This window comes from Hemitrygon akajei, chromosome 18 (assembly GCF_048418815.1).
Source record: "Hemitrygon akajei chromosome 18, sHemAka1.3, whole genome shotgun sequence".
Lineage (NCBI taxonomy): Eukaryota > Metazoa > Chordata > Chondrichthyes > Myliobatiformes > Dasyatidae > Hemitrygon > Hemitrygon akajei.
In genome coordinates, this window is record NC_133141.1 from 24,700,695 (window position 1) to 24,728,439 (window position 27,745).

General features: G+C 43.4%; 1 protein-coding gene across 6 annotated transcripts in view; it reads right to left on the minus strand.

Moving 5' to 3' along the window:
• Positions 1-26,268, minus strand: part of r3hdm2 (R3H domain containing 2) — a 294,373-nt gene extending 268,105 nt beyond the window's left edge. For 5 of the 6 annotated variants that reach the window (XM_073071109.1, XM_073071106.1, XM_073071107.1 and 2 more), the window contains exon 1: positions 26,009-26,268. The gene's annotated coding sequence lies outside the window, so the exon portion shown is untranslated. Of the gene's footprint in view, positions 1-25,645; positions 25,802-26,008 lie in introns of those variants that run through there. The other variant, XM_073071103.1, reaches the window with a different exon arrangement.
• Positions 26,269-27,745: the final 1,477 nt, after the last annotated feature.

Here is a 27,745-nt window from a genome sequence, read left to right on the forward strand (position 1 = left end):
GAAAGTTACCGTGAAAGGATTTATCTGGTGGTGGAAATTACCAAGGATGATCCATTGAATGCGGAGACTGATGAGGTGGAAGGTGATGAGAAGGAAATCCCTATAATTGTTTAGGCTGGGGGGTGGGGAGAATGCTTAACAGCAGACGAGGAATATAAAGTCATGATTGAGAACCTATCAATCTGATAAGAGCGAAACCACAATTAAACAATTTTCTTCCCCCAATTCCATCCCTCACCTGGCTGAACTTGCTGTTACATTAAACAACTTCTCCTTTAAATTCACTCACTTTCTACAAGTCAAAGTAGGAGCTATGAGAATCCACATGGGTCCAAGCTACACCTGGGCCTTATGGGAGAGGAATATGCCAAATCCATCTAAACACCAAAGCAGCAGTTTCTGCAAAACAAGCAGAAAAGAAAACCAAGAAATGCTGGAAACAGTAGCAGGATGGCAAATAGTTAGCAGTTTCTTAATTAACGTTCAGAAAATTTTTCACAACCCAAATGCAAAGAAGCATCATGCAAGATGAGAAGTATTACTGCAAAATTTCTGGAGGATACAATAAATCATTTAAAAAGTAACAGTTTAACAAGGACAATGAGCAGCGATTAATTATAGGGAAGTTGTGTCTGCCTAACTTGACAGAAGTTTTTGATGAAGTGCAGTGCATTTGATTTAGTCTATGTATATTACTGCAAGCACTTCACAAAATGCAACATGGAAGATTGATCTCAAAAGTAAAAACTCATGGTGCTCAAGGAAAAATGGCATGCTACAGCCAAAACAGGTTCAGTGACTGAAAACAAAGGGTAATACAGTATTCATCAGAAGTTGCTGTTACAGGAAGGGCCAGGGTCCAAAAGGTTCAGAGGTAGGTTCATTGTTTTTTGTGGAACATAGCACTAGTTTAGACTTATATATAGGAAGCAGATTTAAAAGGATGCAGCCAATCCCAAAGTTGTCTGAGTGATTGACGGTGAGGAAGGTGAATTTCAGAAGACATTAACAGACTTGTTATATGTACAAAAAATTCTGCAGATTAATGGAAATCCAGAGCAACACACAAAATGCTGGAGGAACTCAGCAGATCAGGTAGGCAGCATCTACGAAAATGAATAAACTGTTGACATTTCAGACAAAGACCCTTTAATCTGGACTGGAAAGGAAAGGGAAGATACCAGAATAAGAAGGTGGGTGGGTGGGGGGGGGGGGGGGGGGGAAGGAGGGACAGATGACAAGCCAGGTGAGTGGGGCAGGTGGAGGGATGTAATGAGAAGCTGGAAGATAACAGATGGAAAAGGTAAAGGGCACAAGAAGAAGAAATCTGACAGGAGAAGAGAGTGAACAATGGGAGAAAGGGAAGGAAGGGGATAGACAGGTAGGAAGAGTAAGAAACCAAGTGGGAAATTCAAGAAGAGGGATGGTGGAGGGGGAAAAATTACCAGAAGCTGAAGAAATCAATGTTTATGCCATCATATTGGAGTCTACATAGACGGAATATGAGGTGGTGTTCCTCCAACCTGAGAGTGGCCTCATCAAGGCAGAAGAGGCAGCCATGGACTGACATATTAGAAGGAGAATGGGGATAAAAATTAAAATGGTTGTCCACCAGGAAATCCCGCTTTTTGCAGATGGGGTGGAGATACTTGACAAAGTGGTCACCAATCTACGTTGGATTTTACCAATGTAGAGGAGGCCACATAGGGATCACTGGATACAGAAAATGATTTAATACATTCACAACTGAAGTGTTGCCTCACCTGGAAGGATTGGTTTAGACCCTGAATGGAGATGAGTAGGCAGGTGTAGCACCTTTGCCACTTGCAGGGATAAGTACCAGGAGGGAGATTAGCGGGGAGGGCAAGTGGACAAGGGGATCACAGAGGGAGCTATTCCTGTGGAAATCAGAGAGTGGGAGGTGGTAAAGATGTGTTTGGTGGTAGGATCCCATTGAAGATGGCAGATGTTGCGGAGAATGTTATGTTGGATGCAGAGGCTCATAAGTTGGTAGGGGAGGACAAGAACTCTATCTCTGTTAAGGCGGCGGGAACATGGGGTGAGCACAGATGTTCAGGGAATAAAGGAAACGCGGGTGAGAGCAGCATCAACGGTGAAGGAAAGGAAACCCCATTATTTGAAGGAAGAGGACAGTTTTAATGTCCTGGAAAGGAAAGCCTCATCCTGGGAGCAGATGCGGCAGAGACAAAATTAGTGAGAAAAGGAAATGGCATTTTACAGGAGACAAAGTGAGAAGAGGTATAGTCGAGATAGCCAAGGAAATCAGGTGTATAAAAGATGCTGGTAGACAGTGTGTCAAGGGCGGGGGCGGAGAGAGAGGGCGTTCAGTAGCATTCAGGTCTGGCAATCAAGAAAAATATAAGAGGTCCAAGTTCGACCTCCAGTAAACCATCTCACTTGTTAAGTGGTAATTCTGGAGCAAACTGGAATCACAGAAGAATCCTCGACAGCTGTGCAAGGCTTGAAGGCCATCACCTCCTGCAAAATCAAACTAAGTGACAAACATGACAAGATTTCACTCCCAAATGTGCTCGATGCCTTTTACGTTTGTTTTGACCGAAAGAACATGGAGACACCTTCATGAATTCTCACAGCACCCAATGAATTTGTGATTTCAATCTCTAAGGCCGATGTGAGAGCATCCTTCAGGAGAGTGAGAGAATCTGGCCCAGACAGTGTACCTTGCTGAGTACTGTGCTGATCAACTGGCTGGAGTGTTTACTGACATCTTTAACCTCCCGCTTCAGCAGTCTGAGGTACCCACCTGGCTCAAGCCGGCTTCAATTATATCAGTGCCCAAGAAGAACATGGTAACCTGCCTCAATGTCATCCAGTGCACTTACACCCACTGTGATGAAGTGCTTTAAGAGGTTGGTGATGAAACATATCAACTTCTGCCTGAGGTGCCACTTGGATCCATTCCAATTTGCCTTGCGTCACAACAGGTCAACAGCAGATGCCATCTCATTGGTTCTTCACTCAACCCTGGAACATCTGGACAGTGAAGATGTATACATCAGGATGCTCTTCATTGACTACAGCTCAGCATTCAACACCATCATCCCCTCAAAAAGCTCCAAGACTTAGGCCACAATACCTCCTCATGCAACTGAATCCTAGATTTCCTTATTTGTAGACCCCAGTCAGTTCAGATTGGCAACAACATCACCATCAAAACAGGTGCACCACAGTATGTGCTTACCCCCTACTCTACTCACTTTATACTTATGACTGAGAGGCCAAGTCCAGCTCCAATGCCATGTTTAGGTTTGTTGACGACATCACTGTTATTGGCCAAATCAAAAGTGGTGACAAATCAGCATATAGGAGGAAGATCGAAAATCTGGCTGAATGGTGCCACAACAACCTGTCATACATCAGCAAAACTAAAGAGCTGATAATCTCCTACTATCTTTTCTTTCAGTTAGTCCTGATGAAGGGTCTCGGCTCAAACCATCAACTGTACTTCTTCCTATAGATGCTGCCTGGCCTGCTGCGCTCCACCAGCATTTTGTGTGGGTAGCTGATTATTGGTCACAGGAGGAAACTAGATGTCCATAAGCCAGTCGTTATAGGGAGTTCAGAGGTGGGGGGGGGGGGTCAGTAATAAACTCCTCAGCATTATAATTTTGGAGGGTCTGTCTTTGGTCCAGCATGTAAGTGCCATTACAAAAAAGGCAGTTTGTCTCTACTTTCTTAGAAGTTTGCGCAGATTCAGCACGCCATCTAAAACTTTGCCAGACTTCTATAGATGTATGGAGGAGAGTATACTAACTGGTTGCATCACAGCCTGGTTATGGAAACACCAATGCCCTTAAATGGAAAAGCCCTCCCCACCATTGAGTACATCTACAAGGAGCACTGTCGCAGGAACTGACCCCCACCACTCAGGCCATGTTCTCTTCAAACTGCTGCCATTAGAAAGGAGGAAAAGCAGCCTTAGGTACCACTCCACCCGGTTCAGGACGAGTTATTACCCCTCAACCATCAGGCTCCTGGAATCAGAGTAAATAACTTCATTTGCTCCAATACTGACCTGAGTCCACTACCTAAGGTCTCGCTTTCAAGGGCCCTACAACTCATGTTCCCAATGTTTATTACTTATTATTTTTGTGAACTTTTTTCTCTTTAGTATTTGCACAATTTGTTGCCTTTTGCAAATTGGCTGTTTGTCCATCTTTGTTGTGTGCAGTTTTTCAATTCTATTTTGTTTCTTTATTATTTGCGGTGAATTTTCGCAAGAAAATTTATCTCAGGGTGGAGCTGACATATATATATACACACACACATACATACACACACACACACACACACTTTGATAATAAATTTACTTTGAACTTTGAAGATTATGACTGACACAAGACCTCTAGAAACACACAAAATGTTTATTCCCTCCCCCGTAGATGCAGCGGGACAAGCAGTATCTATGGAGGGGAATAAACAGTCAGCATTTCGGACAAAGACATTTATTCCCCTTCATAGATGCTGCCTAACTGTTTAATTCCTCCAGCATCTTCTGTGTGTTGCTCAAGATTTTCAGCATCTGTAGAATGTTGTGACTAAGACCTCAAATTCACTTTGCCACCAAATAGCCTCTTGATTCTCCGCACCATCAAAAAAACTTATCAACCTTAACCTTGAAAACACTCAATTGAGTACCCACAGCCAAAGATTTGCAATCCATTATATAAAGAAACTTCACCTCGTCTCAGCTCTATATGGGTACCCTACCGATCCTGCACCCTAAGTTCTAGAAGGGGATATGTTCAAGGAAAAGCTGATGCATGCGGTGTCTAGAACTCACTGACTAGAAGAATTCTGAACGCAGAAGACCTCACCATATATAAAAACTGGTTCAGCAATGAACTGCTGTGATCTACATGCTTACAGACAAAGACCTGGAAACCAAGACTAGCTAAAGATATTTTTTGGGTTAGTATGCACAATGGTCTAAATAGCTTCCTATTGTGTCATATTTCTACAACTCAACAAGAACTAGAAATTCAATAGGAGGGATGTTTAGATAGCCCATGATCACCAATGGAAGATACACAAGAAACCAGATTGCACAGAAACGGATTAACTTGGAGGGCTTTAGGGAAGGAGAGGATTACAAATACAAGGAGCAAGATCACTGGAAAGCAATACACCTAGAGATGATGAGTGAACAGGACTTGGTCTGAGGCAATAGAGTACCTATTAAGTAGAAAAGTGGTGGCTAACTAGGAATGTACTATAATACTCAAGTCTAGAGCTAACAAAGTTTAGAGATGAGCGTCTAAGCAGATGTGGTGAGGCAGGTTTAATAAATAGACAGCATTCGTGAATATGCTATCCAAGACTCAACGTGGAGTAAAAAACAACTTGGTTCAAAAATCTGGTTCTGTTTAAGTCAGGTGCCAGAAAAGGATGAAATCAGAGTTTGCAGTGTCTACCAAAGAAGATAGTTTCAGTCCTCCCAATAATTAGTTAAAAATGTTTCAGTTTACCCAGTTCTGGGTGTATGAGTCTGAGGATTTACAGTGAAGGGATCAACAGAGGTTTAAGTGAGGTAAAGCTAGGCAACATGTTGAAATGGACACTGTTCATCAATATTGTTGCTGACAGGCTACATGCAAATCAGAAACTTTTGGGAGAATTATAATCCAGTTGGCTTGAACTTTAAGATTGAAAAACAGAATATTCTAAAACCCCCTTACAGCATTTGTATAATACAGTAAGCCTGCAAACATATGGAATTCACATCAGTCTATTTTCTTTGCCATGTTAGGAATCCTCAAGATTTCAAAGATAACAACACCTTCACGAGAGGATGAATCATAGACATTCTCCTGCCTTGCTTACCTGCTAGTACTCTTCCGACTTTCCCAGTTGCAGTATACCCAAGCAGCTTATGAGACGCTGAACTGCTCTTCCTGCACATCCTATATTGACACATCATCTACCCAGGTTCCAGCTACCAAAACTGGAAGTGATAAAAAGGGTACACAAGGGAATGGTGATCGTGCTCCGTCCTTACCGACCTCTCAACAATCTTTAAATCTAGGAAATCCTTTGAAGTCCATCAGGCGTCATCAGTGCATGCCTCTGCTCTATAACATAATGGATGGACTTTAAAGTAATTAGGGTCTCCTCTGATTATTAGTCTGCCTGGGTTGCCATCGATTTTACTTCCTGTAAATCAGATATTCCTTCATCTAGATCACAATTCTTGTTCTTTTTATTTGCAAGATGCTGATCAAGAATCACAATTGCTTTTCCTGTCAAATGCTAATCCACTTTCAGATCAGTTAGTTTTCTATCTCTGTGAGCTACTCAAGAACTTCCAAAACTGCTTTATTTCGGGCCTTAATCTCTCCTCCTGAATTCTCAACACTAGACACTGTAACAAACATGCCTGAATCATTTTTGATCATCAACATCTTAATCTCACACATGCCATGACACTTTCAATCAAATACTTGCCCGTGGATACGGTGGGTCTGAAATACTTCCTTGATTTAACTCTGACTTAGCTTAAAGAACTTGAAATCGTGTTCATAAAAATCTAGTTACCATAATCAAGCTTTTCTCCTATGTTGAAAATGTACAATTATGGTGCTTCTGAGATTGCTGGTCGGCTCTTAGGGATATAGAAATACTTCCAACTCGTATCCACGTTTAGAACTTTGGAAGGGATTTTGCCTGATCCAGAGACCTTTGCTTTCAGCTGTTGAATGGCCTTTATAACTTCTTGCCACACTTCATTAGTCAAGTTGTGCGTGGAATAGTCGAGGACATTCAGTTTAAAAGTTCTTCGAAGTTTTGACAGGCTGTGCATGAGAAATACTCCTCAGTTCTTCACGGTCAGCAGGATAGATCCTCTGTGTTTGAGCCACAGAAGTCTCAAGTACTGAAGAATCCATGGTGCTGTGGTTAATGAATGCCGGCACTCCTATCACTCAGACACAGTGTGCCTGAAAACCAAGAATACCACATTTACCATGAATCGCCTGGCCTTTCTCATCAAACTACGGTAGATTTGTTTTTTTTCTGGTTGTGAAGTCAAGATAGATAGATAGATAGATAGATAGATACTTTATTCATCCCCATGGGGAAATTCAACTTTTTTCCAATGTCCCATACACTTGTTGTAGCAAAACTAATTACATACAATACTTAACTCAGTAAAAAATATGATATGCATCTAAATCACTATCTCAAAAAGCATTAATAATAGCTTTTAAAAAGTTCTTAAGTCCTGGCGGTAGAATTGTAAAGCCTAATGGCATTGGGGAGTATTGACCTCTTCATCCTGTCTGAGGAGCATTGCATCGATAGTAACCTGTCGCTGAAACTGCTTCTCTGTCTCTGGATGGTGCTATGTAGAGGATGTTCAGAGTTATCCATAATTGACCGTAGCCTACTCAGCGCCCTTCGCTCAGCTACCGATGTTAAACTCTCCAGTACTTTGCCCACGACAGAGCCCGCCTTCCTTACCAGCTTATTAAGACGTGAGGCGTCCCTCTTCTTAATGCTTCCTCCCCAACACGCCACCGTTACGTCAACACGTCAAGAGCTTCTTACAGGTGCTGATACTGCTGGACTTCAGGACAGGCCTTGCACAAATGGACATTTTGCAACTCCTATTGACTGCAAGTTGAAGGGTTGTCTACAAGATGACAGTAGAGTTCAAGTAAGTCATACACACTGACAGAAGAACACTCCCAGAGTACCAATGTGGATTCTATCCTTCAAGGATGTACAATGTATGCAATTCCTTCTACTTGACAAATTCAAGAAAACTGGAGAGAACAGCATCAACTACTGTATGTGACCACACACTTTTGACTGCCAGAAATAAATGATTAGGTATAGTGGAGTTTAAATTGACAGTACACATTAAATGTTAACAGAGATCCCTCAACACCAGCTCCATAGCAAAGAAAGCCCAGCAGCGTCTCTACTTTCTGCGAAGGCTGAGGAAAGTCCATCTCCCACCCCCCATCCTCATCACATTCTACAGGGGTTGCATTGAGAGCATCCTGAGCAGCTGCATCACTGCCTGGTTCGGAAATTGCACCATCTCGGATCGCAAGACCCTGCAGCGGATAGTGAGATCAGCTGAGAAGATCATCGGGATCTCTCTTCCCGCCATCACGGACATTTACACTACATGCTGCATCCGCAAAGCATTATGAAGGACCCCACGCACCCCTCATACAAACTCTTCTTCCTCCTGCCGCCTGGAAAAAGGCTCCGAAGCATTCGGGCTCTCACGACCAGACTACGTAACAGTTTCTTCCCCCAAGCTATCAGACTCCTCAATACCCAGAGCCTGGACTGACACCTTACTGCCCTATTGTCCTGTTATTATTTATTGTAATGCCTGCACTGTTTTTGTGCACTTTACACAGTCCTGTGTAGGTCTGCAGTCTAGTGTAGCTTTCTGTGTTGTTGTTCTTTTTTTTACATAGCTCAGTCTAGTTTTTGTACTGTGTCATGTAAACCATGGTCCTGAAAAACACTGTCTCATTTTTACTATGTACTGTACCAGCAGTTATGGTTGAAATGACAATAAAAGTGACTTGACTTGACTTGAGATGCACTATGGATGTCCCAAGGAATTTGTATCGTTCTATGCTTGTTCCAAAATAGCATACATGCCAGGAACCTAACCCACAGTTCAACCACTAAGACAATGCTAGTACAGACTGAGGACAAACAAGGCTGCTTCATCCCACCAATATCCTTTTCAATGTTCTTGCCACAGCACATTTCCCTCGGAAGTAAAGTTAATCAAAAAGAACAAATCCTTCAACTACCTATGTCCTCAACTATTCCATGTATAACTTGACTCTCTTGTAGTGTGGTAAGAGGTTAGAAAGGTCATTCAATAGCTGAAGGCAAAGATCTCTGGATCATATGGAAACCCTTCCAAAGTTTTAAACATGGATACAAATTGGAAGTACTTCTCTGACCTCGGGAGCCAACCAGGAATCTCAGAGCACCATAATCATACATCTTTTTTGTTCAGATCTCCTTTACCAGCCTAGGATAAAGATTACCCCAACTTCATTTATCGAGCAGCAGTACGTAGATAGAGCAGAAGCCAGGCTCGAACTTGAAGAAACAACAGTCCTTTCCCAACCCACACAACCCTTCCCTCAACAATAAAAATGCAGTCTCTACATAATATATCACAGGAGTCTCATTGATCTCTCCTTTCTCTGTCTGCTAGGGAATGACTTGCTTCCACAGATGAGGTGAAACACACTGACAAAGCAAGGAGTGGATGAGTAGTGTGCTCCTTCAGCTATTTATGTTGGGCTTGTGTGTCCTCCTAATGCATGACTTCAAGGTCTGGACAAGTGATCCTTTTCCACTTTGAGCAGTTATGGGCCAGAGATTCACAAGGTTCAGTGGAGACAATGCAATTCCAGGAACCTCCAAATCATGTTGTTGACCCCATCTCGGTCCACCAGGTAATCTCTTCCAAGGAGGGAGCTTTGAAGAGCATGACTGCTTCATGCATGAAACTGAATTTACTAGGGCCTAATGGGCTGTTGGCCTGGGAGAGGGCACTGCTTAAACTTGGTTTTGCTTAAGTTTGCAGAGAATTGAAGGATTTTGACATGGTTAATATTTCTCCAGTGCATTAAGATGCCCGCTGTATGTAGTGCAGGCCTCAGAAGCATACTCAAGGGCAGGGATCACTCTGGCCACAGGAGTAGTGCCAGAGGATTGCAGGGTGGCAAATGTTACTCCTTTGTTCAATGATAACTCTGGGAATTATAGACCAGTGATGGGTAAATTAGCCCAGTTTACTACGAATTTCGTGACAGGTCCATAGCCTTGACTTTCCATTATTTCCACAATGGAAAGTGTTTGACATTTTCCAGAGTCTCATCATGAGCTCTGGCTAGTAGAGGTTGAATAACAAGTGCAAGCCATGATACTAACCAGCAAGACGACAACAGAAGCAATCTTTGTGAAAACTACTGTCAAACAAGGGTGTGTGGCCACCCTAATGCTTTCTTAATCCTTCTTACTGCAGTGTTGCATCTCAATTTTCCACTGGAATGGGGCTAATCTTCAGAACTAATGGATAATTGTTCAATGTCTACTTTAAATTAGAGCCAAGGTTACAAGCACACCAAGTTTAAAATAAAACACATAAACGTTCTCAAGTTCATCTCTGAAGTGATTCCCACAATTCCAGCCATGTTCCAAACCCCCGGATCCCAATCGAAACTATGCTCTGGTTTTCAGCTGCAAACCTAGTCCTTTCTGTAGCTGTTTTCCAGCCCTTAGCTCCTTTGTGTGCTATCACTGGCTTTTGAACCTCCCAATGAAGAAAGCTGAAATCAGTTAAGATATGCTACTCAAATATCCTCACTGTTTGCCCAACAAAGATAACCACTCCATTAGAGCACTGGATTACAGTGTTGTTTTAAAATATCCTAGCCCTCGGTGATAAGTCAACTCACTGGCATGTCAGGCTTGAGCAAATCAGGAGCACTCAAACTTGATTAACAAACATGCTACAGCTGAAATCCCCAGTTCAAACCACATGATCTTGAAACCATGCATCTACAAGGTGCCATATTAATTCAATCTCTCCCCACCAAGGAAACAACTTTCAAGTTAGTAATAAGACAACTTGGGCTTTAAGCTTTGACAAAAGGTACCTCCAAGCAACATACCTTACCCGAGAATAAGAGAACAAGACCACAGTGCAAGACATCTCACCATATTCTCAGAGTTAACGATAACTAAATGAAGACTCGACAACAATTATTGTTCCTGGGCATCAACATCTCAGGAGATCTTTCCTGGGCCCAACACATTGATGTAATCACAAAGAAGGCATCCCAGCAACTATACTATTCTGTAGGAACATTGTGCGTAATCGGACACAGAGTATCTCCACAAAACGATTACACATGATTTTCCTACAGAATGGCATAAAGTGAAGGAAATCAATCAGGCCCTTAAAAGGGTCAAAGGAAAAACCAGGAAACCTAACAACGAACAGGAAACCATTACTACCACCTGACTTCCCTACATTTCCACGGTTTCTGGAAGGATCGCCAGGACTGTGAAAAAATACTGGATTAATACCATCCACTAACCTATAACGAAGCTCAAAACCACAGTTTATGCAGGTCAAAGATTACCTGGGACTCACAGAAAGCAGCAATAGCAGAACATTACATTCACAATGGCCATAGGATTAACTTTGATGGCCCAAAACTACTGTGCTACACCAATAGTTATTGGGACTTCCTGGTGAAGTAAAACTAGAGGAAAAGAATTTCAACAAAGACCTAGCTCCAAGTAAGAAATGGAATTTGACTGAACAAGGTGGGACAGCAGAAACTGCGCATAAAAGGTGGTCATCCTCTACTTCGTTGACATGTATATTTCATGATTGTAACACAATCACATTTCTTTTTCCAGTTTCTGATGCAGACGGTATTGACAACTTGAAGCTGCAGATTTAATAACTGCCTTATTTTTACTGTTTCTATTGAAGAAATTATTGATTCACTATGTCGAATTCCAAAGAAGCAAAGGGCATGAAGTACAAAAGAACTGCTAACTCATTTAAAGCAGAATGGTTTCATGAAACTGTAGAAACTGCTTCACCAAAAGCTCATGAGGTCAGGAACGCGCAGCTATGAGAAATATTTATGTACGATACAGAAACTGGTATTACTTGCAAGCATTGTTGCGATGCAAAAGTTGCTGGAGAATTTGCAAGTGGGAAGAAGTGGAGTGATATTTGGAAACTTGACTTTTTAAAAAGTGTCATTTAGCAAGCAAATCACCTATGGACTATGTGCAAAAGCTCTAGCAAGAAAATCCTTCATTACCTGCTACAGGCCTGCTATGCATGTTTTATGAGAGTTCAGGTGAACAAGAGCAAAAATGATCAAACTCAGAGGAGATCAAAGTTATTATTGGTAGTGTTTTGCTAACTGTTAAACCAAATACCCCTATATATAAAATTCAGGGCGCACATGTTGTTGTCACTGGGCAAAAAATTGCACAGCACAAGATTTTTGTGCACACTGGTCATTACAAATTAGAGGGAACATTGTTCTGGACCATAAATCTTATGCACTGGATCAGTGTAGATGTTGTCTGATCCAATGGTCTCTTCCTTTGAGATATCACAGTGTCAACAAAATTGGCCGAAGCTGACATCTATGAAGCTGGGGACATCAGGAAGAAGCATTTATCCTTAACAGTAGTAGTAGGAGTGACCACTGCAGTTCAAATGACTAGGTCATGCCTTCACACTAAAGATATTATCCACCATGATATGTATGACCACAGCAAGTTTAGCCATTTGGCAACTATCAAGTCTTTCTGATCACCAATCCTGTTATCATCATTCACCAAGTGAACCAATACCATGATGCCTGCCAATGGAAAGATCCACAATTTTGGTGAATGGACACAAGATGATGATATTGTGTGGCACCATCATCTTGAAAGATATGGATTTAAAACCCTGTTCTGGCAGCCCCATTCATGAAACCCAACATGAGTGGTGAAAAGCAGGTTGAAGCGTTTAAAATCATCATCACAGAAACAAGTATTTAGCCAGTTGCATTATATCAAGAAAGAATAAATGTGTAACGCCCTGGTTAAGATTATACTACTAATGTTGTAGGGTGTTTCACTGAATGGCTTTCTGTAGAAAGAGTGTGTTCTGCCAGTAGTGTCTGTGTTACTGTTAAAGACAAGGGGTTGTGATGTTCATGCTTAGGAATGTAGTGTCATCCGATCAGGATGGTAGAATTGGGAGAAAGTTCTAGAGAACACTGGGCAGAAAGGTTTTTTTTGTGATGGACACTGGGGTGGTCGAATTCTTTTCAGCAGGAGATAGGAGACAGAAGCTCTCGAGAACTGGCCATAGAATTTGATCCAAAGGGAATGCACAATTCAATGGAATCCAAGAGAAATCCTACCAGTGATCAGTGAATAGGAGTTGGAGCTGTGAGTACATTGGACACATCAGATTTTTGGAAGATCTGAGCTCCAGTCTTGTGCACCTTTGTTTTAATTATGACGGACCCTTTTGATTTTTTCCTTTCTTCTTTCATAGCGGTTTGGTTAATATAACGTTCATAAATAATACTTTCTTCATAACTGTATGCAGTGTATGGTCTGTTATTTCTTGCTAATGGGTGATTGCATGGGGGCAGCAATTACACAGTATTCACACAGATCAGGGTTCAGGTGGGTAAGACATCCTAACTTCCCGAGTTTGGTGGGACAAAGTCATATCAACCATAGCCGTAGAGTCTGAAAAAGGTTTTCTTACCACGGAGTCTAGTGGCTGTTAGCGAGGGACTAACAGCCACAACTCTAGAGATGCCCCGTAAAAAGGGGTTTCCTTGTGGAGGCTATCGTCCATGATTGGATTCACTGAATACTGTATAATTGCTCTAAGAATTGATTAAATGATCTGTGTGTTTAAACCTGTGTTAAACTATCATCCGGGAAAGTGATTAAGATACGTGATTATGGACGCAGCAGGGATTAAGTGTTGGTGCGATTCAAAGAAATTACTTGTAACAAAGGTTTGTGTTCTGAACAGGGTGGATATCCGCAGCTCAGATGAATTGTTGATTAGAGTTTTAAGTACCACTAAAGTATTAGGGAAAGTTACTATCATGGAAAGGCAGTTCGACAAAATGGCATGTCATTTTAGTTCAGATTAGCAATGACGTGACAAGAGTAGATCTGCCTATTACACTTGGGATACCCAGAGAGGCGAGGCCATGTGCCATCCATACTTTTAAAGAAGAGGGGAGTGTAGGTGAGGGCATCGAATTGGAAGCAGAGTCTCCCATAGCTGAGGAATGAGGGTAAGTTGTTGTTTGATGTGGAGAGTCTAATGAGTCCTTCAGCAAGGGGTGAAAATTCTGAGTTGGTATTGGTGATTATGTCCCTGGTGGATAAAAGGCAAAGTGGATCAGCGGAGAGTCAAAGTTATCGTAGGCTGAGAATATTCTCAGGAGTGAAGACCACCCTCGAGGGGGAGAAGGAATATGAGACTTGAGTGAATCAGATGCTGGATACGTGGCAGAACTCCAATAATGTAAAAAGACAGTGACTGGTGGAGAGTCTAAAAGGTCCGGCTGCTAAGGTGGTGAGCTTCTTAAAGGCAGAGAACCCATTTGCCACTTCCGCAGACTACATGCAAGCGTTAGAAAGCATTTTTGGCATGACGGGAAGCCCAATGACACTTGTGACAGGATTTTGACACATGGTTCAGGAGAAAGGGAAGAAACTTTCTGCCTACATTTTTCAACTAGAGAGCGGCATAAAGGTGCCATTCAACTCGCTGATGTGAATCAATTAAGGCTGGACCAAGTGGCGAAGGGCACAGTCACGTTATGTGATTGCTTTAAGCCTCCAAATATCTTGTAGGACGTGCCCCCTCCCTCGCTTGTTGAGCTGATCAGGGAAATAAGCCAGAAGGAAAACGTGACGAAGGAGCAGGAGGCCTCCGTCAGCAGGGCAGTAGCCTCAGTTGCTGAAGCAATCCCGATGTCACACAGGCTGGAGTTTTACAGGACTTCAAAGATTTCAGAGCTGAGGTATCTCGGCTGATATCGGTGGGTGTTGTCACCAAGCATGACAAAGCCAATAGGTAGCTGGACCCACTGATAGGACATACTAAGCAGAGGGCTGCTACTGAATGGGGTCCCTCAAAAAGGGGAGCAACTGGTATAGTCTGTTATAACTGTGGTGAGGAGGGACATTTTAAGTGCAAGTGTGAAGGACAGAAAAACCTTCGGAAAGTGAACCAACAGTTACTTCAACAGAAGGGGAAGTTGGGAAACCTTGGTGAGATCCAGTAAGACAACGACCTGGTGTCTCAGGGCGAACCAATCAATGTATCAAGGAACACTCCACAGAGCGAAACTCTATTCCTGAAGGCTTAATGGGGCCAAACTCCAGTGTATCCCTACAGATCGTGGGTATTTATGCTAGAGCCATACTAGATACAGGTTCTCCGGTTACCCTGCTGTACAGATCCTTCTACAACTGGTATTTGATGCATTTACCATTGGCACCACTCAGTGCCCTAGAGCTTTGGGGTCTTAGTACTGATGACTACCCATATGATGGCTACTTGTTGTTGAAGCTAGAGTCTTCGTAAGCAGATGCTGGCATAGCTGAGGCCCTTGATATGCTAGTGTTAGTCTGTCTGAACCTGGTTGAGAAGGATGAAGTTTAATTCTTGTGGGAACAAATACTTCTATTGTGAGGAAGCTTGTGGGAACCTACAAGGAGGGAATTGGAAAGAGTCTTCTGAAAACCTTGTCCATTCACCCGGTGTTCAGAGCTGTTTTTGAGAAAGTGCAAGACCATCCTAGCCCAATAACAAGCACAAATAAGGAACTGTGTGGTACACTCAGTCCAAACCCACCATATTACAGCCTGGGGAAGTAGGGAAACCCCAAATTTCCCAGAATTCCTGATGTCTAAGCCCTCCTGGTGGATGCTCTGGAAGACCAAGAAGAGGAGTCTCGCTTACCTGCTGGGGTACTGTCAGGCCTGAACTGCAGAAACCGTCAGCTGTACAGGTAAACAGGATGACAGTGACTGTCAGGAACACCTCAGAGAGAGAGGTCACCCTCAGGCCGGGGATGCCGATGGCACATCTTTTTCCAATGACTGTAATGTCTAGTTTTCCTGTGAGAAAATCAGGAGGGAGATAATCTACTGGATCAGGGAAGTTGATAGCCAAGTCATTCACTTTGGTGACTCCCTGGTACCTGGGGGTTGGAAAAGCAGACTGATGGAAAAGACGTTAAAGTTCAAAGATGTTTTTTCTACTGACGAGTTTAATGTGGGTTGTTTCAAGAGTACTCGCCACACCATCCAGGTGACAGAGGACACCCCTTTCAGAGAAAGGTTTCAACGATTATTACCAGCAGAGGTGAAGGATGTTTGTCAGCATCTGCTGAAACTGAAGGAAGCTGGGATTATCACTGAGTCCAGGAGTCCCTATGCGTCCCCTATAGTGGTGGTGAGAAAGAAGAATGGGAAGGTACAAATGTGTGTTGACTATTGGACACTGAACCGGCGTACAGTCCCTGACCAGTAGACTGTAGTGCAGATCAAGGATGTGCTGGCTTGCCTGAGTGGAACAAAATGGTTCAGTGTCTTGGACTTAAGGAGTAGGTTATCAGATACCCATGAGTGAAGCTGACAAAGAGAAGACAGCATTCATATGTCCACTTGAATTTTCAGTTTGAAAGAATGCCCCAGGACACATCAGGAGCACCAGCTACTTTCCAACATGTCATGGAGAAGACTGTGGGGGACATGAACTTACTTGAGGTACTGGTGTACTTGGATGATTTCATAGTGTTCAGTCCACCCTGGAAGAGCACAAACCAAGGCTACTAAAGGTGCTGGGCCGCCTGAAAGCTGAAGGGTTAAAACTGTCATTGGACAAGTGCCAGTTCTGCAAGATGTCTGTCAACTACAATGGACAGATAGCTACTCCATTCCGTGAGACTACGGATAGATAGTCCAAGATAAAGGCGATGACCACATGGCCAAGGCCCAAGTATGTGAGTGCTCTATATTCATTCCTTGGATTCTGTAGGAATTCTTGGATTCTTGAATCCCTTGGATTCTGTACTAACTATTCCTAAGTAAGCCACCCTTTTAACCAGCTTCTGTGCTGTTATCCTCCCTTGGAGAAGAAAGGAAGAAGGACAAAAAGAGAAGATGGTAAAGTTTATCTCAGCCCTTCAGAGTAAGATGGGATGCAAAATGTGAAGAGGCCTTCCAGCTGCTGAAGGAGCTGTTGACTAAAGCACCTGTGTTGGCTTTTGCAAACTGCCAACGTATTGCATACAGACGCCAGCTGAGAGGGTTCTATATCAGGATCAGGGCACAGGGTTGATACCGGTCACTTTTGTCAGCCAGAGTCTGTCACTCTTCAAGCAAAACTACCCTTGGCACAAATCGGAATTCTTGGCATTGACATGGGCTGGTGGATAAGTTGACTGATTATCTATATGGTGCCAAGTTCAAGGGGAGGACTGACAACAATCCATTGACTCATATCCTGACCTCTGCAAAATTGGATGCAACAGGCCATCATTGGTCGGCAGCGTTGTCTGCCTATGATTTCAGCCTGAAACACTGACCGGGGAGCTGGAGCATTGATACGGATACATTGACCCCAACGTTCGCATGAAGAGCTGGAACTGAATGGAGAATGGGAGAGTATTCCTGCAACTGGAGTTAAAGCAATGTGCCAGTTTTCTGCCACAGGGAAATCAGGGGCAAGGCTATGACAGGATAGAGCTGTGGATCATCTGGGAGCTTCTGGCTGCACTATTCCACAGGCTTACTGTAACTTGACCACTCTGAATATGAAACAGTTGCCTGCATTGAGTTCTGGGATGTGGCGGCAGCTCAACGAGAAGACCCGTGTAGATACTGTTTGGTCAGCTGTTGCGGAAGGGGATATGGCCCAAGTTGAAAAGATGAAACACCCTGCCATACCTCCACTGCTGAGAGAATGGAACAAACTGGAGTAGAGGAACCAGGTTCTATACAGGGTCATATCTCCTAGAGACAGGCCTTAGTGTTCCCAATTGGCAGCAGAATCACAGAAACAAGAGGATATATGACAAAAAATTAAGTTCTCCCAACTGATGCCTGGAGACAGAGTTCTAATAAGGAATTTGGGGCTACCAGGGAAGCATAAGTTGGCTGATCGCTGGGTGGCTATGCCTTACATAGTAGAGAGTCAGATGCCAAATGTGTAGTTTTCCAGGTAAAGCCAGAAGATAGGAATGGGCCTGTCAAAATTCTCCATCAGAACCACCTGTTACCTTGAGGACAGGAGATACGTGTTGAACCCAGAGCCCGACATGGACTCTTACACATAGTAGGAGGGATCTGCATCGAAGTGGGAGAACAGAAAGACAATCAATGGAGAGATCTGAAAGGGACCTAACCGTTAAATGCTATACAGACTCAGAGAATGAGGAAATGGGGGTGTGGTATACGTTACCTTATGCAAACTCCCCAATAATTGATGAAGAGACTCCCGAAACTCCCCTCGCTGACTCGTATGTAGCGGGGGAACTAGCAATGGACAGACAGACTTGCAGCTGAACAATGAAGGGAAGTTGGGCTCCAGTGAAATTGGGGATGAAGCTGAGCTCAGTCAAGTGGCAGGGGGACCTGAGTTGCCAGAAAGCATGAGTAATGGACAGGAGAGGCATCTCCAAGTAGACAGGAAAGATCCCAAGGAGTGTCTGACACTAAAGCGGAAGGTGGGATAAGGAGGTGTCAAAGTCAGGAAACCCCCAGATAGGCTGGCCTATGACGCACCGGGAGAACAGAGTGTTCTGTCTATCCCCCAAGTGGATAGACACTATCACTTACAAATAGATTGGCGGTCATGACATCACAAAATTCCTGATAAAACCATTAATAATGATGGGTTGGTAAATTTCAAAGTCACGAGATCATTACTATTTTTGGTGGGGGAAGAGAGTGTAACCCCCGGTTAAGATTTTACTGCTAACTCTAGGGTAATTTAATTTAATGGTTTTCTGTAGAAGCAATGTCTTCTGCTGGTAGTGTTTGGGCTACCGTTAAAGATAAAGGGTTGCGATGTTCATGCTTATGAATATAGTGTCATCCAATCAGGATGGTGGAATTGGGAGAAGGTTCTAGAGAACGCTGAGCGGAGAATTTTTTTTGTGATGGACACTGGGGTGGGTCAAGGTCTTTTCAGCAGAAATGGAGAGAGAAGAAGCTCCAGAGAACCAGCTGTAGGATTTGATTCAATTGGAATACGCGATTCGATGGAGTCCAAGAGACGGTGATCAGTGAATAGGAATTGGTGCTATGGTACATCGGACACATCATCGACTACAGGGAGTTAGGAAGGAAGTTGAGAAGCAGGACCAGAAAAGTAATCATCTCAGGATTACTGCCTGTGCCAGCAACAGTGAGTATAGGAAAAGAGTGAGGTTGAGGATAAATGTGTGGCTGAGGGATTGGAGCAGGGGGCAGGGATTCAGATTTATGGATCATTGGGATCTCTTTTGGGGCAGGTATGACCTGGACAAAAAGAACAGGCTGCACTTGAATCCCAGGGGGACCAATATCCTGGCAGAGAGGTTTGCTAAGGCTATTGGGGAGAGTTTAAACTAAGATTGCTGGGGGTTGGGAACCAAACTGAAGAGATGGAGGAAGAGGCGGTTGGCTCACAAATAGAGAAAGCTTGTAGACAGTGCAGGAGGGAGGATAGGCAGGTGCTGGAGAAGGGACGCACTTAGACTGAAGGTTTGAGATGTGTCCATTTTAATACAAGGAGTATTATGAACAAAGCGGGTGAGCTTAGAGCGTGGATCAGTACTTGGAGCTATGATGTTGTGGCCATTACAGAGACTTGGATGGCTCAGGGGCAGGAATGGCTACCTCAAGTGCCAGGCTTTAGATGTTTCAGATAGGACAGGGAGGGAGGCAAAAGAGGAGGGGGGCGTGGCACTGTTAGATCAGAGATACTGTCACGGCTGCAGAAAAGGTGGATGCCATGGAGAGATTGTCTACGGAGTCTCAGTGGGTGGAAGCTAGGAACAGGAAGGGGTCAATAACTCTACTGGGTGTTTTTTTTAAATAGACCACCCAATAGTAATAGGAGCATCAAGGAGCAGATAGGGAGACAGATTCTGGAAAGGTGCAATAATAACAGGGATATCATGGTGGGAAATTTTAATTTCCCAAATATCGATCGGCACGTCCCTAGAATGAGGGGTTTAGATGGGGTACAGTTTGTTAGGTGTGTTCAAAAAGGTTTCTTGGCACAATATGTAGATAAGCCTACAAGAGGAGAGGCTGTACTTGATCTGGTATTGGGAAATGAACCTGGTCAGGTGTCAGATCTCTCAGTGGCACAGCATTTTGGAGATAGTGATCACAATTCTATCTCCTTTACCATAGCATTGGAGAGGGATAGGAACAGACAAGTTAGGAAAGCGTTTAATTGGAGTAAGGGGAAATATGAGGCTATCGGGTAGAAACTTGGAAACATAAATTGGGAACAGATGTTCTCAGGGAAATGTACGGAAGAAATGAAGCAAATGTTCAGGGGATATTTGCGTGAAGTTCTGCACAGGTACGTTCCAATGAGACAGGGAAAGGATGGTAGGGTACAGGAACCATGGTGTACAAAGGCTGTTGTAAATCTAGTCAAGAAGAAAAGGTTCAAAAAACTAAAGTAATGATAGGTAATGATAGAAGATTATGTCTAGCAAGAAGGTGATAGAGATCTAGAAGATTATATAGCTAGTAGGAAGGAGCTTAAGAATGAAACTAGGAGAGCCAGAGGGGCCATGAGAAGGCCTTGGTGGACAGGATTAAGGAAAACCCCAAGGCATTCTACAAGTATATGAAGAGCAAAAGGATAAGACGTAAGAGAATAGGACCAATCAAGTGTGACAGTGGAAAAGTGTGCATGGAACCGGAGGAGACAGCAGAGGTACTTAATGAGTACTTTGCTTCAGTATTCACTATGGAAAAGGATCCTGGCGATTGTAGGGATGACTTGCAGTGGACTGAAAAGCTTGAGAGTGTAGATATTAAGAAAGGGGATGTGCTGGAGCTTTTGGAAAACATCAAGTTGGATAAGTCACCGGGACCGGACGAGATGTACCCCAGACAACTGTGGGAGGTGAGGGAGAAGATTACTGAGCCTCTAGCAATGATCTTTTCATCAACAATGGGGACATCAGGAGAGGCAGGAATTATTAATATTTGGAGAAACATAATACGATTAGGAATAGTCAGCATGGCTTTGTGAAAGGCAGGTTGTGCCTTACGAACCCGATTGAAATTTTTGAGGATGTGACTAAATACATTGATGAAGGAAGAGCAGTAGATGCAGTGTATATGGATTTCAGCAAGGCATTTGTCAAGGTACCCCATGCAAGGCTTATTGAGAAAGTGAGGAGGCATGGGATCCAAGGGGAAATTGCTTTGTAGATCCAGAACTGGCTTGCCCACAGAAGGCAAGAAGTGGTTGTAGACGGGTCATATCCTGCATGGAGGTCGGTGACCAGTGGTGTGCCTCAGGGATCTGTTCTGCGACCCTTACTGTATCCAGAGATACCGGCCACGTGACAGATGCACTGCCACCTGGCTGGTCGGAGGACACACCACATGCCAATCAACATTTGGTCCCTCCCAACTAATCAATGCACACCTAAATTATTGGTCACCTTAATTGGATTATCTCACCCAGCCCCATGCTATAAAAGGTGAGACATGTGCCTGGCTCACTCTCTCTTACAGACCACCTCATTGAAGGTAAGTGCATTGATTTATGTTTGGGAAGGTTTATCGTTGGTCCTGGTAAGGGAGCCGCAGCTGTCCAAGGTCAAGGGGGATAGCTGTCCTAGTGTTTTTCCCTTGTTCTTTGTATGTGTAACTGTACCCTGTCCCCACACCGCTTTCTGTGTATTGTACAGCTGACCTGACCTTCTCCACACATGTTAACCCTAAACGTTTTTTTGTTAGAATATTGTAGTTGCTTGTGTTGACCCGACTTCCCCTTGTAAATAAATTCCTTATTATTAAAACTGTGTGTGTCCAGGCCTCTACTGTTGAGACTCAAAGAACCAGTTATTTTCCATCACAACACTTACTCTTTGTGATTTTTATAAATGACCTGGATGAGGAAGTGGAGGGATGGGTTAGTAAATTTGCTGATGATACAAATGTTGGAAGTGTTGTGGATAGTGTGGAGGGCTGTCAGAGGTTACAGCGGGACATTGATAGGATGCAAAACTGGGCTGAGAAATGGCAGATGGAGTTCAACCCAGGTAAGTGTGAGGTGGTTCATTTCAGTAAGTCAAATATGATGACAGAATATAGTATTAATGGTAAGACTCTTGGCGGTGTGGAGGATCAGAGGGATCTTGGGGTGAGAGTCCATTGGACACTCAAAGCTGCTGCGCAGGTTGACTCTGTGGTTAAGAAAGCATACGGTGCATTGGCCTTCATCAACTGTGGGATTCAGTTTAGGAGCCGAGAGGTAATGTTGCAGCTTTATAGGACCCTGGTCAGACCGCACTTGGAGTACTGTGCTCAATTCTGGTCGCCTCACTACAGGAAGGATGTGGAAACCATAGAAAGGGTGCAGAGGAGATTTACAAGGATGTTGCCTGCATTAGGGAGCATGCCTTATAAGAATAGGTTGAGTGAACTCAGCTTTCTTTCCTTGGAGCGACGGAGGATGAGAGGTGACCTGGTAGAGGCGTATAAGATGATGAGAGGCATTGATCGTGTGGATAGTCCGAGGCTTTCTCCCAGGGCTGAAATGGCTAACATGAAGGGGCACAGTTTTACAGTGCTTGGAAGTAAGTACAGAGGAGATGTCAGAGGTAAGTTTTTGAAGCAGAGATTGATGAGTGCGTGGAATGGGCTGCCGGCAACAGTGGTGGAGGCGGATACAATAGGGTCTTTTAAGACGCTCCTGGATACGTACATGGAGCTTAGAAAAATAGAGGACTATAGGTAAGCCTAGGTAATTTCTAAGGTAGAGACATGTTCAGCATAGCTTTGTGGGCCAAAGGGCCTGTATTGTGCTGTAGGTTTTCTATGTTTCCATGTTTCTATCAGCTTTTGGAAGATTTGAGTTCCAACCTTCTGCACCTTTGACTGTTTTAATTATGATGGGCTCTTTTGTTTTTTGTCATTCCTCTTTAATAACAGTTTCATTCATAAATATACTTTCATTATAATTGTATGCAGTGAACGGTCTGTTATTTCTTGTCGGCGGCCGATTGCATGGGGGCAATAAGTTACACAGTATTTACACAGATCGTGGTTCAGGTGGACGAGCCTCATGGGTTTGGTGGGACCCAAGACGAACGGAGTCTGGAAAAGGTGTTTTTTTTCACTGCTGAGTCCGGTGGCTGTTAGCGAGGGGCTAACGAGCCACATCTCTAGAGACGCCCAGTAAAAAGGGGTTTCAAAAACACAATTGCAGTGTTGAAAACATGTTCAAGACTTGCCACACATTTTGCTAAACTGTTCCAGAATCACAAAATCACTAGATTCAACCCAACAATGTAGGTCCTACCCTGATAAAGTATGACACATTCAATTCTGCTCATTACAGCCCCTGCACACTTTCAAAACAGCAAAGTAATGAAAGATGTCCTTTAACAAATACCATTCACTGATAACCTGCATATTGATCTCTTTTTAAATTTGGGTTTAGCATAACCACCATATTCCTGACCTCATTAGAACCTCAACCCAGGCCTCCAGAAGTAAACAGAGTAATGATCCTTAAAATTAAACAGTAATTCACCAAAGGAGGCCTAGTAAAACAAAGTCAACAGTTCCACTGGCTGGAACCATATTTTATACAATGAATGATAGTTGTGGGAGGTCAAGAAATGGAGATTCTGATCATTTCAAATGTTCAATCCGATTTGCAACTCCTCAAAACATAAAGCAATCCACGTCTGCATGGGCTGATGAAATTCACACTACACCATGAATGATAATCTTCAACAAGAGAGAGCAAGTCTAACCACATCCAACTGCATTAATATCCTGGAAGTCACCAATGACCAGAAAATCAGATGGAACAGTTACATAAATACTGCCACAATAAGACCCGGTCATACAAACAGAGGAAGTCAAAGCCAGAGTAGGCTACACAGCCCCACAAGCCTGTTGTAGCATTCCAATAAAATCAGAACTGATCCGGCTGTAACAGTAATACTGCACTCCCACCTACCCCCAGAAACCTTTCATTCCCCTGCTTATCAAGGATTTATTTCTGCCTTAATATACAAAGACTCACCTTTCACCACTAAGTGAGGGAATGCCAAACTTACCATCCTCAGAGGATATAAATCCACTTCATATGTCTTAGATGAGCAACTCTTTATTTTTAAACAGTGAGCCATAATTCTAGATTCTCTCACAAGGGGAACATCCTCGCCACATACATTTTGTCAAGGTCAGAGCTGGTATTAAGTGACTTACTTTCTGATGTCCTGAAGCCTTTCCAGTACCTATAATGACATATGTCAAGAGTGTCTATACTGCTCTCATAACATTCCAAGTTTAATGCCATTCAAATTTCACTTGATTGGCATACTCTGTCCTTTCACCACCTGTGCACAGTTGTGGTATGTATCATCTTCAAAATGCAGTCTATCTACTCAGCAATGCTTGTTGAAACATTTCAAACCTATGACTTTAACTCTTAGAAGGGTAACAGGCAAAAAGAAACTCCACTACCTGCCAACATAACTCCAAGCCACAAAATGCTGATTTGAAAACAGATTCCTCCATTATTATTGCAATTAGATCTTTAAAATCTCTTTTTTTCCAGATTTGTGGGATTAATTTCACTAGACAGACACCTCAACAGTTCGCCACCACCTCGAAAGGAAAAAAACTGGTAGTCTTGTTAGTAATGCTACATGCTGTCAATGAATAAAAGAGGTACTTCTCCATCAGAATACTCAGTAATAGGTTAAGGGCCACCATAGCCCACCAAACCAGTTCTCCTCTTGCAAAAGAGAAGCTCTCCTCTTTGCTGGCTGGTCCTGTATCTTGCATTCAGAGGGACCCTTCTGGAGCATTGCCCAATACTCCAAAAATGCTACACACCTTGCATGCCATAACACAAAAGACTATTTGTTGTCACTGAGGATGAAACAGCCCAGAGACCACACAATGTTGTCCACAATAACCAGAAAAGGGCTAAAGCTTTTAAGAAAAACGCAGACAATACAGCATCTCAGTGCTACAAAATATCACAGTTAGAAGTGCTTATACTTGTAAGTATTTACAAAGATTCAACACATTCAGTTTACATACCAAAACATTACGAGGTAAAAAGTGTGGTATCACGTCTGAAATGGCCACTCTGAAACAAGCCTTTTACAAAGATCTGCACTTTAAGACTGTACCAAAATTTACCTTTCAACATTCATGGGAAGAACTCCTGACCAATCATATCACCACCATTCAATAAATTTTGCTTTATCTAAATTGTTATAAACAAGTTTGTTGCTTTTTTCCTCCATTGCATTTGTGATTACACTTCAAAAATAATTGCTTGTGTTAGCTGTAAAATGTTTCTAGAGATTCAAAGGAAATGAAATTGCATTAGAGATCTTTTAATCAGACTGGCCATGTCTTAGATCCTCCCTGACTTTAGGAGAACTTTGAAGAACTATCACTATTTCAAGGCAAGGCCGCACATTAAGTCATCAGCAAACAAAAGTTGCTTGATCAATGTCTACCTAGTTTGTGTGCTACCTTCCTCCCAGTAATCACATGGAGTTGTTGACTAATCACACCAGACAAAGCTATTATTCCAGGGAAAGGAAAGGCTTGCTTACAGTACTCCTAACCTGGGGGGGGGGGGGGGGGAGGAAGAAAAACGATTCCAGGTGATGGAAGCAGACAGGCTTTTAGCAGGAACATTTTAGGTTTCATGATGCCATGTTCTTAAGGAGGTCCAGCATGACACCCACTAGGCAAACACACATGGCTAATAACACACGTACACTGAACACATTAATGTACATCACAAACTTACCCTTCCTACCCTCTAGACGTCAAGCCAAACATTTGGAAGGTCTTGATGTTCGAAAGACATCATAATGTATGGTGAGATTACATCCTGGTGTACAGTAAGATTATTCCAGTCTCTGCCATAAAACAACCACGTAAAACTATATAAACCAGGAAAATGTGACCTGCAAGAAGACACCTGGAACGACACGGACTAAAACTTCATTTGACTGGGTCACGTGTAACATGCTCCCGGGCTTTTGCCATGTGCCCCTGGAGCCCTGACCACTTGCCTTCACCCACCAGGGCCCAACCGGCCGCCGTTGGGGTAGTCCCCGCCCCCTCCACTGCCACCCCCACCCCCCCCCCCCCCCGGCCTCCCACTTACCGCCTCACAACTCGCCCTCAGGCCGACGCCTCAGAAACTCCGCGTTCGGTGCTCACACCACGAAACGACCGTTGCCGACTGGGGGTGGAGGGGGGGTTGGGGAAACCAAGCTTCGCTTTCCGAGGAGTGAGAGGGGGGGAAGGGGAAAGGAAGGAAACACAAAGAAGGAAATGAGAAAGAAACCAAACGGCGGAGAAATAAAAAGAGAAAAGAAAGAAAATAATCTCGCCGGCTCCAGCGCCTGCGTGCTGCGTCACACCTTCCTGCCCACTCAGTGACGTCAACAGGTGCTCCGTACTAGTGACGTTACTGATTTCTGCGTCGAGGTCGTCAACCCTGAATTGCCCTGCACGATAGCGTGTGCAGAATGTAGCGGTACACGCCGCTTTTCCTAATCGGTTCCCTTTCCCTTTTACCGAGACTTCAGATGACTTGCCCTGGGAAGTATAGATTAGTGTTGTGGTAGTTTCTACCAGGACCTCCCTTAAGCATAGAGACCGCCTTCTTCCAGAGGCAGGGACAGTGCACATGTGGTAACCAAAAGGAAAGTTGCTAGCTTCTCACCCGCTGAGTTACTGAGACTCAGCGGGAAGTTCTGAGTACGGTGCTTGTGGGTTCAAATCTACCTGATGGATCCTAGCATGGAAATGACAACTGCTCTTCCCGTGATCGCAAGAAACTGCAGAGAGTTGTGGACACGACCCAGTCCATCACACAAATTAACCTCCCCTCCGTGGGCTTCCACTGCACCGAGCAAGCAGCCAGTGTCATCAAGGCCTCCTCCCTCCCCGGTCATTCTCTCTCCTCCCACCCTCCATTACCAGACTCAAGGACAGCTTCTATCCTGCTTTTGTATGACTCTTGTATGATCGAGATGAACTCTTGATATCGTGATCTCTTGACCTTGACTCTTGAAACTTATTAGTCTGCCTGAACTTTATAACTAATACCTTATTTTGTATTCTGTTTCTTACAGCTCAATGTACCTAATGTTTGGAATGATCTGGATGGCATTGCAAGCAAAAACTTTTCACTACATCTTATACATTTGACAATAATAAGCCAATTACTCCGAAGACTTAATAAAATCTGCGATATTCCGATGTAATGCTGAAGAAAGGCACAGTGCTTATTTCAGACAAGTCAGGTTGAAGAAAGTGCCCTTAATTAGAATTTCAAAGTACAAAACAAAATTTCTCACCTGCCTCTAGAATTACTTATCCAGCAACTAAACATCATCAAAACTTGGTTATTGTTACAAAGCTGCTTGGCAGGAGATTGTTGTGTGTAATTGGCCTGCTGCATTTCCTTCCAAACAACAGTGACTACACTGTAAGTATACCTAATTGGTTGTGAGGTGCTAACGGACATCCTAATAAGTTTGTGAAAGATGCAACAGGAACATGAATCTAGGAAAGGAAGCTGCTTTATTTACAAAACACTGCCTGGGAATTTCCTCAGCACAATTCAGAAAGGATGGAGTAACCTTTTCACTCACAATGCACTTCCATAAAATAGCAGCATTAATTTCTACAGTAAATCTAATGTCCTATGGTACTCCATTTTAATTTTAAAAAAGGATCCTGAGTAGAAGAAGGGACTATTGGTCCAGGATTTGTGATCACCAGCAAACTAGTGGCAACCTCTAATGACTTCAGAGCAAGATGCTTGCATTCTCAAACCATGGATTTTAACTTTTCCAATATTTTTTCTTTAATACTTTAATTCCTCATTCTT